The sequence below is a fragment of the Eublepharis macularius genome, chromosome 5 (genome assembly GCF_028583425.1).
Source record: "Eublepharis macularius isolate TG4126 chromosome 5, MPM_Emac_v1.0, whole genome shotgun sequence".
NCBI lineage: Eukaryota > Metazoa > Chordata > Lepidosauria > Squamata > Eublepharidae > Eublepharis > Eublepharis macularius.
In genome coordinates, this window is record NC_072794.1 from 396,357 (window position 1) to 413,949 (window position 17,593).

The window sequence follows — 17,593 nt, forward strand, 5'->3', positions numbered from 1 at the left end:
GGAATACTTGTGGAAAACTACAATGAAGACAACGACATGTACTAATATTAAAGAGAACATTTACAAAATGATCTATCGTTGGTACATGACACCAAAGAAGATTGCGCTAGGGAATTTGAACACTTCTAATAAATGCTGGAAATGTAAGAAGCATGAGGGCTCCCTCTATCATATGTGGTGGTCATGTGAGGTAGCCAGGCAGTACTGGGGGGAAATAATAAGAGAAATGAGTGAAATTTTACAATTTCAAATAAATAAGAACCCAGAACTCCTGCTACTAAACTTGGGAATGGAGGGAATTCCAGCCCATCATAGGACGTTAATATTTTATATGACAGCAGCAGCTAGACTTTTGTATGCGCAAAAATGGAAAGTACGAGAAGTGCCAACTATTGAAGATTGGATCTACAAATTGCTGTATATGGCAGAGATGGACAAGATGACAAGAAAACTGAGAAATCTGGACTCAGGGCAGTTTAACACAGATTGGGAGAAGCTGAAACAATATCTGGAGAAGAAATGGGAGGTGGGAGGAAAACTGTGGCAGTTTGAGAACTACTGAAGTATAATAAAAGTATAATAGAGGGGGGTGACTTTACCGGGGGAGGAAGAGAAAAATGTGAATTTATAAGCAGTTAGATTAACAGATTGATATATATATAGATATATATAGGTTAATAGATAGAATATTGATAGAAAATAATTAATGATAAGGTTTAAATATAAGGATTGAGTAACCAACAATATTTTCTTTCTTTGATAAGATTTATATAATGCACCAAACTGAATGTACAGAAGAGTCAAATTGATTGACTATGTGATGAGCTATATAGAATTACCATAAAAAGATAGAACGAGTAATATATAGAGAATAAGTCAAATTGTTTGATTTAAATGTAAGATTTTTATGGTTTATGATATATAGGTTTATGATATATAGAAATATTTAAAACTGGAAAATGGGATAAATTGTTTATCCAAGATGGAAATAAAGACTTACAGTTTGGGTATATAACAAGAAAAGTAGTTAAGGATGTACTGCTTAATATAAGGGAGAATGTATATCTGTTTTAGATGGAGAAATTTAATAGAAGTAAGGGAAAAGGGACAAAGGGTGGGAAAGCTGTTGGAAGTCAACAAAAGGGGGGGAAAGGGAGGGGGTTAGAAATGAAAAATTTGGGGAAAATTGAATGTAATGTAAAAATAACGGATTCTAACCCAATAAAAAAAATTTTTCAAAAAAAAAAAGAGTTTTGGGCATCTGCTAAACAGAAGAAAAGAGGGATTGTGATTTATATAAAACAAGAATTGGACCCTAAATTAATTTTTAAAGACAAAGAGGGAAGATATTTGGCAGTAGAGACTATTGTGAATTTCAAGAAGACCCTGGTTTTAGGTATATATGCACCAAATGGAGCTAAAGATGATTTCTATAAGGAACTAATTCAGAAAATGGATCAGTATTCGTATGAGCAAATTATAATGACTGGGGATTTTAATGGAGTGGTTAATTTGCAATTAGACAGGAAATACAAATTACACTACAAAAAGGCTGGGAAGTTATACCAAAATCCTTTTTTGAATTGGTTGGACAGGAAAATTTGGAAGATATTTGGAGGAGCTGGAATCCTAAAATAAAAGACTTTACATTTTATTCGACAAGACACCAGTCGTTTTCAAGAATTGATATGATCTGGGTGACAAAGAATTTAAATTTGATTACAAAGAAAATAGAAATTATGCCAAGGGTGAGTTCAGATCATAATCCAATGATGTGGACAATTGTGACAGGAGTCAGGAAGTTTAGATGGAGATTAAATGAAGATCTTCTACAGAGCCAAGAGAATGTTGAAATAATTCAAAAAGAGACAAAAGGGGGGGCGTGGCATCACAGTCTTTGGGTGTGGACACACATTGAAAGATCTCCCTCTTCTCCTTCCCTTTTTACCCCGAAAACAACTGGTAATGCTTACCTTTTAATATATTATGAGAAAGCAGATGCAGGGGGAAAAGAAGAACTACCCTAAATCAGCAAAAAATCTCCAGCAGTTTTTTCGCAGCACAGCACAGATTGAGCTCCAAGAACACAGCAAGGCCGAGCTACTTAAAATGGCTGACGGAAAACTTTTGGAAGCAAATGCAGCAGCAAAACCCACTGATCACTCTTTAGAAGCACAGTTTGCAAAACTGGAACAAAATCTGCTCAAACAAATGACGCTGCTCATTCAGCTACTGACTACACAGCTAGCTGAAATCAAATTGGAACTGCTAAAGACAAATCAAACAGCCGAAAATGCTATGGAACTCAGCATCATGTCTCAAAGAGACGTGAGAGACATTTGCAGCAAACTAGAACGCCAGGAGGAAAGAATTATTTACCTGGAGGTGTCAGCTCGTTATAAAAAACTCAAGCTTTGTGGAATTGCAGAGTCTGCTATGGAAAACGAGAATATAGCCAAAACACTAAATTCTTGGCTATCTAAACTACTGGGCATTAAAGAAGGACCATCTCAATTTGTAACTAAAGCTTATCGCATTGGATCCGCAATCCAGCATAAAAAAAGGAGCATGCCGAGAGACATCATAATTGAGGTGCCAGATCCCATCATTAGAAAAAAAATAATCAGCAAAGCAAGATCAAAAGGCTCTTTACTATTTAATGACACTCCAGTTCACGTATACAACAATCTACCCACTGAAGTTCTCCAGAAAAGAAAAGAGCTAAAACCAACAGCAGAAGCCTTAAGAAGAGCCAACATCCAATACAAATGGTGGAACCACACGAAACTACTGGTCTTCCACAAAGGTCGTCGCCTCATCGCTTCAGATCTAGACTCTGCAGCCTTAATGCTGAATGAACTAAACTTAGAAGAACCGATGGAAACAAGCAAGCCTTCTCAAAAACGGAAATTTCCTCAGTCATCAGCTTCATCTCCCCAGAAGGGAAGTAAGATACCAATAAGGGACAATTGACTCAGAAAATTAACTGAAATAATAAGCTCATGGAAGCGCTATCATAACATTTTCTTGTTAAAAACTAATAGCGGGGTAAGAAAGGGAAGGGGGAAGTTCAGTCCTTTCAATGTAACTCCCATTAGTTAAGCCCGGTAAGTTTTGGTGCATACCAAACTAGTGTGTGAATTAAACACACTAGCTAAAAGGGCTTAGGGGAATTTATTTTTCAACTTTGTGCAGTTTGTATTCATTAGCTGGGAGGGATTGTGGGAGGGGGAGACTTTGGAATTAATTTTTATTTCAGTGCTTATAGCACCTTCGTAGCCAAGAACTCTGTGAGAGGGAAAAGCAGATTATATTAAGGGAAGGGGGAAGATCGCAATTAGAGGGAGGGTGTAATTTCTAAAACTTACTTATATAGTTACCTAAGATTTTGAGGGAAAAGTGTAGTGGGTTAGGGAGGAGGAGGGGAAAGAAGGGAAGGGAGGGAAAGAGATAGGGAGGGAAAAAGGGAAAATAAACAGATTTAGTTAATTTAATTAAGCTAACAACAAAAGGAAACAGTAAAGGAACAAGGGGGAAGAGAAAAGGGGAAGGCAGATAGAGAAATTGGACAAACCCTTTTATAATTTATTTAAGCTACTTGGTGTGAAGCTTTAACACTATAAGTAGACACATACATACAAGCATATAAATATATACTTATCCTACTATTTTCATATATATTCTTTTATTTTCTACTAATATTTGAAGTGTGAATAAAACACTTCAGTAGCAGAACCTTCTCTCTTACTCTGTTTTGGCTGAATCTACAAGCAGAAAATAGAGAGGAAGAGAGATAAGGGGAACTTTGGAAAAGAACAAGGGAAATTGTTAAGTTATATAAAGCTAACTTCATTATTCAAGTTAATTAAATTTTCACTAGTTGAAAACAAAGAAACCTATATAGTTTTGATTCGTTTACGCATACTTGATACTTGTATTTAAGGAAAACCCAAAACCTATTCTATTCAAATAGCTATTACTGCAACAATCTGTGACCTCTCCAGCCAAGGTTGGAAGAGAAAGACTATATATAAAACTTATTGTACTAAAATATATTCGAACTGAGGACTGCTACTTTATCAAACTTGTAATATTTAATATTTACAGTCCATCCTTGATTATAAAAATCCATTTCATAAAGCAAGCAAGTTCTGTCATAAAATTAGAAATCCATTAAATAATTCAAGAGCATTATTTGCAAATTAATAATCAAATCAGAGGGAAATTGATTAGGGGAAACACAACACTACCATAGGCAGCCCAATCCTAAGAGGGGCGGGGAAAGTGAATAGGAACCGAACTAAGGCTTGCGACGGCGTATCTGGGCTTTACGCCCGCGTAAGTCGCCCTCCGCCCGTGCTGGGACGCGGTGCTGGCCCGCCGGCGGGCTGGCACCAGCGCAAGCCTCAGGCGGCCGGGCGGAGGCGGAGGAGCGGCGTAGAGCCCTGCGCCGGCGTGGGGGGGCGGGGAACAGGGCAGGGTCAGAGTTAGTCTGCTCCCTAAGCCCCTCCAGAAGCGGGAACGCCCACAGCGGCGCAAAAAAGCTACACCACGGAAAAAGAAGGCGTAGCCCATAGGCGCTCATGGAACGGCGAAAAACCGGCCCCCTCTCCGAGCGCTCAGCCCCGCCTCCATGGCCCGAAGGAGCATAGGATGCGAACTATCCCGGGGACCAATCAGCGTGCGCGCCCGGCGTGGACGAGCCCCCCTCTCCGCACCCAATCACCTACGTCCGCGCCCTACAAAACATCCGGCCAGTGCCGGCCAAAACACTCAGGTAAGTGAGCACGTCGCCGGAGGCTCTATCCGTGTGCTGCGTGGCATTGCCCCTTTGAACACCAAATGGGGGTGAGGGCATTCACGGTGGCAGGCACAGAATGCACTCGGGGGACTTTGCGAAAAAGTGGGGGCACTTCCCGTAAAAGGGAAGAAGTGCAAATGTCTGGCTAACCCCCTTTTTACCCCGACAGGAAGAACAACTCAACATCTAACTGGACTCATGCAAGCTAGTTGCTTCTAACTAAGCACAAACAAATTAACCCTTCCGTGAGAGAAGGGAGTGACACTTGGTGAATTTACAGCAGCTTCTCCCGTTTCCTTGCAGGTACCCTGACTCCGGTATTCCCGCCTGGTGTTGACTGACGGAGCGCTGACAGGTGAGGGGGAGGTAGGGGAGGGGGGATTAGTGCAAACCGCCCATTCACCTGACCCCACCCGCTCACTTGCCGCTTCGGGTGAGGCCCAGCAGGGGTGGGGGGCGACCATGGGCGCCCCTGGCCGCCCCTGGCCGCCTCAGAGGCAGGCGCCCCAAAAACCACATGCGACCAGGTGTTTGTTATGACCAGCTCATTCCTTCCCTTAAAGGTAAAGGCTTGCCAAGGCCGAGTGCATCCTCGCCAGACCGTCATGCATCAGCTGGTCGCTGCTGCCCTCGACGACGTGCATCCTCCCGGATGGCAGAGTGTGGGGCTTGCCTCGCCAGTGGAACGAGGCAAAGCCCACATGTGTCTTTTTCTCCCGCAGGCACGTCCAGGGCAGGGCTGCACCCCCGCATCCCGCCCTCCCCAAACATCTCTGAGGGAGGGTTGGCTGCAGCCCAGGAAGAAATTTCGCGCCGCAGCCTACATCTCAGCCCCGCCCCGCCGAGCGGAAAGGAGGGCTGTGAAGAATTCCCCGGCTCCCTTGCTAGCCTAAAAACAAGCCCACTTGTTCCAGTGCAATAAAACGAGTTGTAAAACAACTACTTTCTGTGTCTGCAAGCCTGACTTGGTCCTCTGCCCCTCCCCCAACACTCCCATCACATATCTCCACCTGCACATCGCCACAAATGTATCTGACAGACCCCGTTCTGCCTCCCTGCCCCCCCTCCCCTCACAGTAACGTCAGGTAGAGGGTTGGGGCAGGGCATGTCAGCGGGGAGGGGGGAGCCACCGAGAGCGATCAATCCCTGGTAGGGCGAGCAGCTGGCACCCGATAAGCCAGGGAGAGGGTGGCCGGGGGTGCTGCTGCAAGGGGGCGGGAGATGGCAGGGGAAACAGTCCGCTCACTGGAACCCTAGCCCCATCAGTGAAGAAACTAGGGTAGCGGCAGACAGATGCCGTATCCCAGGCAGGAGGTCTCGCGCGCCTGGAGAGGGTCGCTCCCGTTGCAGCCGCAGCCACAGCAACAAAGTCCCATGAGCGGCCTCCTCCCAGAGTGGGTCCAGCCCCTCGGGTGTCTGCGGCAGCCCCATTGGTCATTCCAACACCCTCCACCCCGCGGTGTCCCGCCTCGCATCCATCCTGCGGGGCAGTTGCGAGGCTCCCGCGCCAACATGCCATGGTTGTTGGGAGGGGTGGGGTGTGTCCGAGGTTGTGCGTGGCTCCGCCCTGGCCCGGTGCCGTCTCCTGCTTTCAGCATCTCTGGCCGCTTGCGTTGCCTTGCGGAGGGGTGGGACCCACTCCTAGGCTGACAGCCCCACCAATCCTGCAGGGGAGGCCGCTGGCCCTGCCCACAGGGGCAGTGGAGGAGTACGCCACCCGCACAAAGTGGCTGAAACGCAGGAGCCCGGGGTCCCCTGGCTGGCTACCACAGTGCTTCCCCCCCTGCCTGGGCCATGCAGGCTGAGTGGCCACCCCAGACCCCGGGAGGGCCCACCCAATGGCAAGTTGCGCGAGCACCCCAGCTCAGGGCGGCATGCCAGGCAGGGCAGGTGCATCAGGGCGATATGGAAGACATGCCAGAGCGGCCCCTGGCCAGTCCTTGTGCATCCTTCTCTTCCCCCCCTCCCTTTTGGAAGGGATGTGCTGTCAGCGCGGGCCTGGTCATGGGCTCATGGTGCCAGAACAGGATATGGCTGGCAGATCTCCGAATTATTGCAGGCAGACACAGGTCCATGGGCAGATAAGCTTTATTCCCAGACCTGCAGCGCGCCATAGGGCGAGGCCCAAGGGTTGGCATGTGGCAAGGATGCACCTGAGCAGCGCAGCATCCTCAAAAGGGACGAGGGCCCTGGGGCCATAGGAAGCCAACCGCCGCGGCCCCCTCCCCTCCAACCCACAGGTCCGAGCCGGAAGGCCTCTGATGAGCCTATCCCTGGCCTATGCAGCTGCCAGACAGAAGATAGGGAATTGTTACATCTCAGACCCTCCAAGGTCATGCCGGCGAGCGGTGTAGTTCGGTGGGCAGCACAGAAACACAATACCCACAGCGGTCCCAGCAGCATGGAGGGCGACGGGTGGCAGGAGCAGTGGGCGGCCAGGCTCGGGGCCCAGCTCATTGCCAAGGCAACCGGGAATGACCTCCTGGCAGATGAGGGTGCGATGACAGCGCGCCCAGTTTACCTGGAGGAGCTCTTCCCGGGCCGTGCGGAGGAGGCCCGCCTCGTGCGAGCGTGGTTAGATGCGGTGCTGTGTGAGGTGGAGCATGACCTCCTGGAAGAGGAGGTGGCTGCGGGCCCTGCGTGCAGTAAGTCGGGGTCCCTCTACGCTGGACGGGCCTCAGCGCCATCTGGGGGGCCTCCTCCGCTGTCGCGGAGGGCAGGCCATAAGGGCCCGGAGGCGTCCCAGCCGCTTCCGTCGAGGCGCAGGTTGCAGGTGCTTGCAGCACATGCCGGGCTGCCACCAACGGGTGCCCTTCCTCCCTCCCCCCTCTGCAGCGACCATCAATGACAGGTGGATGGCCGCAATGGACCGGGTTCACAGGGCATTCCAGCAGGCCTGAGCAGCGGCACCATGTGAGTCTCGACAACAGGGGGGACATGGACGTATGGGGTGGGGTGGACTGCGGCCATGACGGAGGCCCCAGAGCCCACAGGGGCCCTGACGCCCCCATCCCCCACCTCTTGCTTCCACAGCGGCGCCCGCCCGGAGCCCCTCGTCAGATGAGGAGGAACTTGGGAGGGGCTTCACCGCCTGGTCTCCACCCCGCTACCCGCCACCTGCTGAAGACCCGGAGGGAGACCCAGTGGAGGAGCCTGGCAGGAAGCGGCCGAAGCTGGAGTCTGTCCCCGTGGAGGGCCAGGCAGCTGCCGATATGCCGTCCCAGCCACAGGCATCTGGGACCCCAGCTGGGCCCCTGTCCTGTAAAAGGGACACTGTGGCAGGGCCGCTTGCCTCCCCCTGCTCCAGCGCGCTACCTAGCCCTCACCCTCCTGGCTGCTGAGGCCAGCGTGCTGGGTTGGCAAGCTGCTCTCTGGGTGCCCGATGTGGCCCTGGAAACGATTGGGAATAAAGTCGAGTTCCTTAACTGCTCTTCCAGTGCAGCCTGTCCATGGGGGCGGTGGCTGCCGGCCGGGGCGGCTTTCCCATGCTCTCTACATGCAGGGGTCACGGGAGCAGGCACTTGGAGGGGCCTCCTGGGACACCATGGGGGTGCAAAGGGCGAGTGTCTGGCCGGCCGAGCCCCCCAAGGCCAGGTATGGCCCTCAGCACGCAGCATGCCACAGGTGCTCCGCGACCCTGTGTCGCACAGCTTCGTGATGTTCCTGGGGCTCTTCAGGGGTGTCAGGGGAAAGGCGGCCGGCAGGAGGCAGCCAGGGGTCCTCGCCGGGGCCCTCCGTGGCAGGCAAGGGGAGCTGCTGGTGCATGGCGATATTGTGCAACATGACACAGGCAGCCACGAGCTTGGCCACAGTGAACGGCTGCATGGCCAGGCGGCTGCCCGTGTGGTGGAGACATCTGAAGTGCATTTTCAGCTGGCCGAAAGCACATTCAATCACCATCCTCGTGCGCCGGTGGGCCTGGTTGTAGTTGGCTCTGTCGGCGGGCTCATCCGCAGGGTAGGGCGTCAGGAGGTAGGGCAGCAATGGATACCCACGGTCACCTGCACGGGGAGGCGGCATTAGGATATCCCTTCCCATCCCCGTCCCCCCACGGCTCCCCCTCCAACTCCTGACCTAGGAGCCAGCCTCTCCCCTCGGGCCATGATGACAGGAGCCTGTTCAGGCCGGAGGTGGTGAAGATCTGTGCATCATGGACGCTTCCCGGGAACTTGGCAACGAGGTCCGTGAAGATTCCCTGGTGGTCACAGGCCGCCTGGACATTGATACTGTAGAACCGGTGCCGATTCCTGTAGACCTGTGGCTCCTCTCTGGGAGCACACATGGCCACATGCGTGCAGTCGACTGCGCCAATCACATTGGGGAAGCCCGCGAGGGAGGAGAAGCCTGCCCGGATGGGTGCCAACTCTACCTCCGAGGTGGGAAAGTGGATGTGCTCGCGGATCCGACCAACTAGGGCATCCAGGAAGGCATGCAGGCAGTGGTTGGCAGATGACTGGGAGACCTCCAAGGCCTCAGCCATCACTCCCTGGAAGGAGCCGGTCGCGAGGTAGCGGAGGGACAGCAGGACCCTCTGGAGGACGGGGATGCCCTGGGGAGCCGCAGCTTGCCCCTGAAGGGCGGGCGCGAGCTCCTCGAACAGAGCCTGTATGGCTGCCCTGTCCAGGCGAAAGCGGTCCAGGCAAGTCATGTCACCCAGGAGCAGGGATGGCACCCTGGCCTGGAACCGGCGGCGGCATCTGAGGCGCCACCGCCTGAGGGCCACTCGGACATACACGGCCGGCAGGAGGTGGCTGGTCCGGATGGCTGGGAGCCGCGGCGGCAGTGGCGGGCACCAGGCGGGGATGACCGGGGTCCTGCCTGGAAGGAGCGCAGGTTAAGTTCAAGCACCCTGAACCCCCCCCCCACCTGGAAGCAGAAGGCCTACCAGTCTCAGCGGCCCGTTGTGAGTGGCGCTCGGGAGCGGGTCCTCTGTCCGCTGCATGGGCCGTCCCAGCCGCCCTTCCTCGTCCTGCACTCCCTGTGCCCTCCTCCATCTTGCCAAGGGGGTGGGTGGGCACATGACTAGGTGGCCGATTCCCACCACTTATCTCAGGGACCGGACATTCCAGCGGGCACTGCCCCCATGTCTGCTGTGAGCACCAGTGGCGGCGGGAGCCAGCGCCAGGCAAACTGGACGGAGGCTGAGAGAGTGCTGCTTTTTGGGCTCATGGTGGAGAATGCAGAGGTCGCCCTGAGCACGAACAGGGGCGCCTCGTCCCGGTCTCGACGACGGGCATTGTGGCAGATGGCAGCTGAGAGGGTCTCAGCCGTGGGCAACATGCCCCACACTGCTCACTCCACAATGAAGCGCTGGAATGATTCTTTCGGGCCCGCGCGGAAACGAGTGCACCTCCTCATGTCTCAGGGGGTTCCTTATGAGCGGGCCCTCGACGAGGGGCTCCCAGGCCCAGAGGCGGTCCTGCGAGCGGTCATCCCGGAGGCGGTGGTGGGCGGCCTGGGCGTCGAGGTCCTGCCCGGTTAGTATTTGCGGATTCAGGGAGGTGAGGGTGAGGAGGGAAAGCATGGATCGTGGCGCATGTGTGACAGGGCCTCTCCCGTGGGTAGGCACAGCCCCTGAGGGTCCGGACCCAAGCCAGGCAGAGGCAGAGGCAGCAGGGTCTGTGCCCCTCCTGGCAGAGAGTGGGTCCCAGGAACAGGCAGCCCTTCCACCGCCGCAGCAAGCCCCTGCTGCCAGTGACGAGGAGCCTCAACCGGGCCCGTCAGGGGGCATGGATCCGGAGTATGGTATGTATCTGTGGCCCTGCTGCTGGTGGGGCCAGGGACTGGCTTGGCCACGGGCCTCGGCCATGCATCCCAGGCCCCTCGTGGCGCCAGCCAGTCTCGAGGCGGGCTGCGCCCATGGCTGGGATGGGTGTGCCTGGTCTGGCTCGGTGACCTGTGGCGGCCCATGCCGGGCCGCTGCTCTTCCTTCCCTGGGCCCTCTTCCCACCCATGTCTCTCTCCGGCAGGGACCATGCGCCTGGAGATAGGAGGGGATGTGATTGCCCAGCTGCACGAGCTGCCACCCTCCAGGAGGACCTCTGCAGCCAGAGCGGCTCTCCTGCAGTCGCTCAGCTTCCCTGTGTCGGTGGAGGGTGAAGGTGGCCCTGGGACTCCGCTGGTTCAGGACACCTTGTCGACAGAGCCATTCGAGGAGCCACCCCAGGCTGCAGCACCCTCCCCTCCAGCCCCCCCACTCCCGGGTGCCATGGACCGTGTGCGGGAAGGACCTGGCTCCGCCTCTGACAGGGAGGAGCCCATGGAGGGGGTCCTTCCAGGCGCACGGGCTCGCAGCCCCCGCCCTGCCCAGCGGCTTCCCCCGACACTGGCCGCGATGTGGGCGGCGATCGAGAGGGAGCAGCTAGAGGTGCACACCGCATGGGAGGAGGCGAACAACCGCGGGCGGGAGTTCATGGCCATGGTATTGGAGGTGGGAGAGGGGTTCCGCGCTTCTCAAGCCCGTGCCAAAGCCCTGCTTGGGCGGCTCGTCACCATCCTGGACCCGCTGGCCCCGCCCGCTGCAGCAGCTCCTCCTGCCCCAGAGGCGCCCCTCCCTCGGGCCCAGTTGCGTGCAAGAGGCCGGGCCCATGGATGGCCAAGGGGCTCTGGCTGCCGGCCTCGCCAGTGAGCCCTGCTGCCACCTTCCGGGGGGTGGGGTGTTCTGCTGGACAGGCGGGGCTGCAGCCCAGGGTGTAATACAGCTGCTGGAGACAAGGGGGAAGGGTCCTGGGGGTGGGGGCAGCGAAGCGGGGCTTGGCCGCATGACCTGGTTGCCGCAGCCAGGAAGGCTGGGTGGAGGGGCAGCTGCTTCTGGCCATGCACTCGCACAGGCGCTGGACGGTGCAGGGGGCGAGCGGGGGGGGCTGGCGAGGCAGCACCCGGGCTGTCGATGGGCCCCTGGCTGCCTGTCCTTCCAAATGGGCTCTGCCCAGCCCTGCCTCCCCATGGTCCCTCGACACCCACCCTCTCCTACACGCCTGCCCGTCCTCACGTCTGCTGGGGGAGGTGGGATGGTATAATAATAAAGGCTCATTTCTGTGCAACGGGTGTCTGTGGTCTTTGCCTTGGGATGGGGATGGGGGCGGGCCCGCTGTGTCTGCCTCTTGGTGGCGGCCTCAGGCCAACCCTCCCCTTCGGCGCGACTTGGTGGCTGTTCCCTACTGCTGGGACTGGCTGCTGCCCTGGATTCCTCATGGCAGGGCGCCTGACAGTCCCATGCCAACCTCTCTGGACATGGCCGCCACGGACTTGGCGCTGCATTGGGCAAACGAGGGAGAGGCTCCTCAGACCATGCCCACCCCTCTCCTTCCCGACTGCGAGCCCTGCCCAACGCACGAGCCGGGGTGGTCTGCCGGCATGGGCGTGATTTGCCTGCTGCTCTGGGGCCTGGCCGGGATCACGTGCTGCCCATTGGCTGCGCCTATCCTGGCCCCTCCCCCTGCTGCTTGTGGGGAACAGCACCCTTTGGCTGCGCCTGGCAGTGGCTGCGCATCAGGCCCACCCACAACGCTTTCTGGTTCTCCCAATTTGCATCTCTGTGCTGCTGCCGGGGCTGGTGCCGCTGCACTTCGCTGGCACAGGATACGGCCTGGCGGCGCCACTGCTCCGTCTGTGCAGGCACGCCGGCGTTGGGGCCGGCCATAGGATTGCGCAGTTAGTTACAGCTGATTATATTAATAACAATTCATAAATTGGCATCCCCCCAATAAAAGAAAAAAATAAAAGCTCTTAATCCTGATTGTATTAATTTATTCTGAGACAGCACTACTAACTAACAATCAGTTAATCGATGGCTGTTGTGGGTTTTCCGGGCTGTATTGCCGTGGTCTTGGCATTGTAGTTCCTGACGTTTCGCCAGCAGCCTGGATACCTTGGTCATCCGCAAAGCAAACTTTCAGTTAGGTCACAAGGTCTACAGGAAACCAACTCACACTGATCGGTACTTACACAAAAACTCCAATCACCACCCCCGACAGAAAAGAGGCATAATGAAAACATTAGTGGATCGTGCAAGACGGATATGTGAGCCGCGCTTTCTCAATGAGGAAATTAATCATCTAAACCACGCACTTCAGGCAAATGGCTACTCCAGAAATGAAATCCGAAGAGCAATCAAACCCAGGATGAATCAAACAACCAAGGAAAAACAGTCTCCTACAGGAAAAGTGTTTTTGCCATATATCAAAGGAATTACTGATCAGATGGGAAAGCTTATGAAAAAGCATAACCTTCAAGCAGTATTCAGACCCACCCGAAAAATACAACAGATGCTACGATCAGCAAAAGACAGTAGAGACCCCCTCACGTCTGCAGGAGTATACCGTATACCCTGCAGCTGTGGACAAGTTTACATCGGGACCACAAAGCATAGCATCCAGACAAGAATAAAAGAACATGAAAGACACTGCAGACTTGGACAACCTGAAAAATCAGCAGTGGCTGAACATATCCTAACTCAAACAGGGCACAGTATCTTATTCCAGGACACCAAAATACTGGACAACACTTCCAACTACTTTGTCAGACTGCACAGGGAAGCCATTGAAATTCACAAGCATAAGCAAAACTTCAACAGGAAAGAAGAAACCTTAAGAATGAACAGAGCATGGTCTCCAGTTCTGAAAAACACCAGGCTAACAAAACATTCTATCCCCGACAATAGCCCTGCAGAGAAGATTAGCACATCAAGTACCAATCCATATGCAAAAGAACCTCCTCAGGATACAGTGAAGCCTCCCGCCATTAGCATTCCACACCCTGGGAAACTCTTACAGGATGACTCAGCTCAACCCCACCCCTCCTGAGTAGATACAAATGACCTACATCTTTTCCACACTGTGACACTGAGAGATCTCTGTCTTTTGGTGCTACACCTCTGAAGATGCCAGCCACAGCTGCTGGCGAAACGTCAGGAACTACAATGCCAAGACCACGGCAATACAGCCCAGAAAACCCACAACAGCCATCGTTCTCCGGCCGTGAAAGCCTTCGACAATACAATCAGTTAATCAACATAAATAATTAAGAAATCCATTGGTTTAATTAATTAGAGCAAGTATGTCATCAAATATTAAATTTACATCTTATAATGTTCATCAAAAGAAAACGCATCCTTACAAGTCTGGCTAAAACAAGATCAGATATCATATTTCTGCAAGAAACTCACCTCCATTCCACAAACAGTCAAAACCTAAAATCAAATTGAATTCATCTCCAATATCATGCAAAAGGCACCTCTAAGGCAAGAGGAGTGGCTATATTAATCTCTAAATCCATTACTTTCCAGCATCAAAACACTTTGAGTGATCCTAAAGGAAGATTTATTTTCGTAAAGGGCATAATAGGCACACAAACTTACACTCTAGCTTCAATATACGCCCCAAATTCAGACCAAATACCCTTCCTAGAAGACAGTCTGAATAAATTAGCTAACTTTCAGGAAGGAGAATTGATCTTGTGGGGGGGGGACCTGAATTACATAATAAATCCTAATTTAGATCGTTCCAAACCCAAAAACAAAAAAAATAAGAAGGGGAAAAATACTAAATTAGCAGAAATTTTGGATAATAACTTTCTAACAGACACAAGGAGACATTTACATGGAACTGAAAAGGATTTCACATACTACTCACCTAAATATGATGTTTATACTAGAATAGACTGTATCCTAGTCTCAAATACAACAACAAACAGGTTACTTTCATCTGAAATAGGTAACATAGCAATATCAGACCATGCCTGGGTTAGCTGCGATCTAATGTCTTCCCAAGAATCATTGAGGCAAAGGCACTGGTTATTAAATAAGACACTCATAAACAACCAAAGTGCCATTAAAGAGATCAGTAACAACATTGAATTGGCTATAAAAGAAAACACAACAAATGATGTACATCCATGCATCATTTGGGATACAATTAAAACTGTTACTAGAGGTCATATAATTTCCTTATATGACCTTATATGACCTCACAATTAAATAAGAAAAGAAATGCTATAAAACAAGAATTAATTTATAACATCAAATTGCTAGAACTCAAGCACAAAAAAACTGGTAGTAAAAAGGCATATAAAAACTTATTGATTCAACGTAAATTGTTGGAATCTCTGGAAACCAACAGAATTTTGAAGAACCTTCAATATGTCAAGCAAAACTATTGGTTCAATAACCCCAAATCACTTAAGTTGTTATCCCATAAAATAAAAGAGAAAAAATCATCCAAAATCATTAAACAGATATGACGCAAAAGGGAAATTACAATTTAAAACAAATGAAATTCTCGATACTTTTGTACAATATTATAAACAACTCTATTCGTCTAAAACACCAAACGAAGAGAGAATCACACTCTTTTTAAAATCACTTAAAAGCCTAAATAGATTGGAAGATAAACATCGCATAATATTAAACAGCCCTATCACACAACAAGAAATACTAGCAGTAATCAAATCTCTTAAAAACAATAAAACACCAGGTCCAGATGGCTACCCATCAGAATTCTATAAAAAGTTCGCTACACTACTCATTAATCCATTGATGCAAGCTTGTAATACAGTCCTAAACACTGGTCAAATACCCCCATCCTGGCTTACAGCATCAATTATAGTAATCCCCAAACCAGGCAAAGATATATCAAAAACCACCTCTTACAGACCTATCTCGTTATTAAATCAAGATTATAAAATCTTCACAGCTATCTTAACTAAAAGGTTGAATTCATTCATTTCACACTACATACACCAAGATCAATCAGGCTTCATTCCACACAGGGACATAATCAACAACATTTATAAAACACTCAATTTAATTTCATACAGTAAAAAGAAACAATTAGAATCAATTATTTTATCTCTGGACATAGAGAAAGCATTTGATTCCATAGAAATACCATATTTAAAACAAGTCTTACATCACATGGGATTTGGTGAAACATTTTTAAAAATCATAAATTCTATATACTCACAAGCAACAGCCCAGATCATCATCAATAACCAAACATCCAATAAAATACTGATCCAAAGAGGCACAAGGCAAGGGTGCCCCCTTTCGCCAACTTTATTTGCGTTGGCTATAGAGCCACTAGCCATAGCTATTAGAGAAGACCCAAAAATTCAAGGGATTAACATAGGAAACAAGCAACATAAATTAAGTCTTTTTGCGGACAATATGATTGTTTATATTACAGATCCTATAACTTCTTTATACTCACTCCAAAACAAATTAATGGAATTCGGCTCAACTTCAGGTCTTACAGTTAATCAATTAAAATCACAGCTCTTTCCAATATTTGTCAACCCAAACACTATAACAAACATCAAACAAATCAGCCAATACCACTGGAATAATAAGCAAATGTCATATCTAGGAATAACCATTCCAAATGATCTTAAACACCTAATAGATCAAAATCATATTAAAGCAATCAACCAAATCAAAGCAGACTTACATAAATGGGGGGAAATTGCCCACTCATGGTTTGAATGTTACCATCTGGTTAAATCATTCGCCCTACCAAAATTACTCTTTTTCTTAAGAGCAATACCAGTGGCAATTCCACAAAAGACAATTAAATCATAGCAAAATATACGAAACCAATTTCTATGGGAGAAAAAACACCCAAGAATTTCCTTTAAAGTTCTTAAACTCAGAAAACAGCAAGGAGGCTTTAAATACCCTGACCTAGAACGTTACCAGACAGCCATCAGGCTGTCCAATACAATACAAATTTTAACTATAGCAAACAAAATTGATTGGATTACTATCTTGGAACCAGAAACTGAATTCAGCAACATTCAAAATCTGTTTTGGAACAAAAAAAAGGACCGGGCCCATAAAATAAATAACCCCTTCTTAGAGTCAATAATCAATGTTTGGGACCACACCAGACTCAAACTTCTGCCACAGGTTTCAAGATTTTCTTCCTTTATAGAACAACAATGGTTCCCGCCAGGGCAAACTAAAACCTTCAAAAATATATGGCTTCAGTCAAACGTGACCCGCATTATAGATATAACAACAAAACAAGGAATCATAAACAAAACAGAAATTGAACAGAAAACAAAACATAAGATCCACTGGTTCACTTACTTTCAACTTTCCAGCATGCTACAACAACTGAAAATACAGGAAATATTCAAACAAAACCTGACCGAATTTGAACTTTTACTAGACACGGGCAGCCCAATCCTAAGAAGGGCGGGGAAAGTGAATAGGAACCAAACTAAGGCTTGCGACGGCGCATCTGGCCCTTACGCCCGCGTAAGTGGCCCTCCGCCCGTGCTGGGACGCGGCGCTGGCCCGCCGGCGGGCCAGCACCGGTGCAAGCCACAGGCGCCCGGGCGGCGGCGCAGGAGTGGCGTAGAGCCCTACGCCGACACAGGGGGGGCAGGGAAGAAGGCGGGGTCAGAGTTAGTCCGCTCCCTAAGCTCCTCCAGAAGCGGGAATGCCCACAGCGGCGCAAAAAAGCTACGCCACGGAAAAAGAAGGCGTAGCCCATAGGCGTCCATGGAACGGCGAAAAATCAGCCCCCTCTCTGAGCGCCCAGCCCCGCCCCTATGGCCCGAAGGAGCATAGGATGAGAACTATCCCGGGGACCAATCAGCGTGCGTGGACGAGCCCCCCTCTCTGCACCCAATCATCTGAGAACCCGCCCTACAAAACATCCGGCCAGCGCCGCCCAAACCCCCAGGTAAGTGAGCACTCTGCCGGAGGCTCTGCCCGTGTGCTGAGTGGCATTGCCCCTTTGAAAACCGAAACGGGCAGAGGGCATTCACGTTGGCAGGCGCAGAATGCAC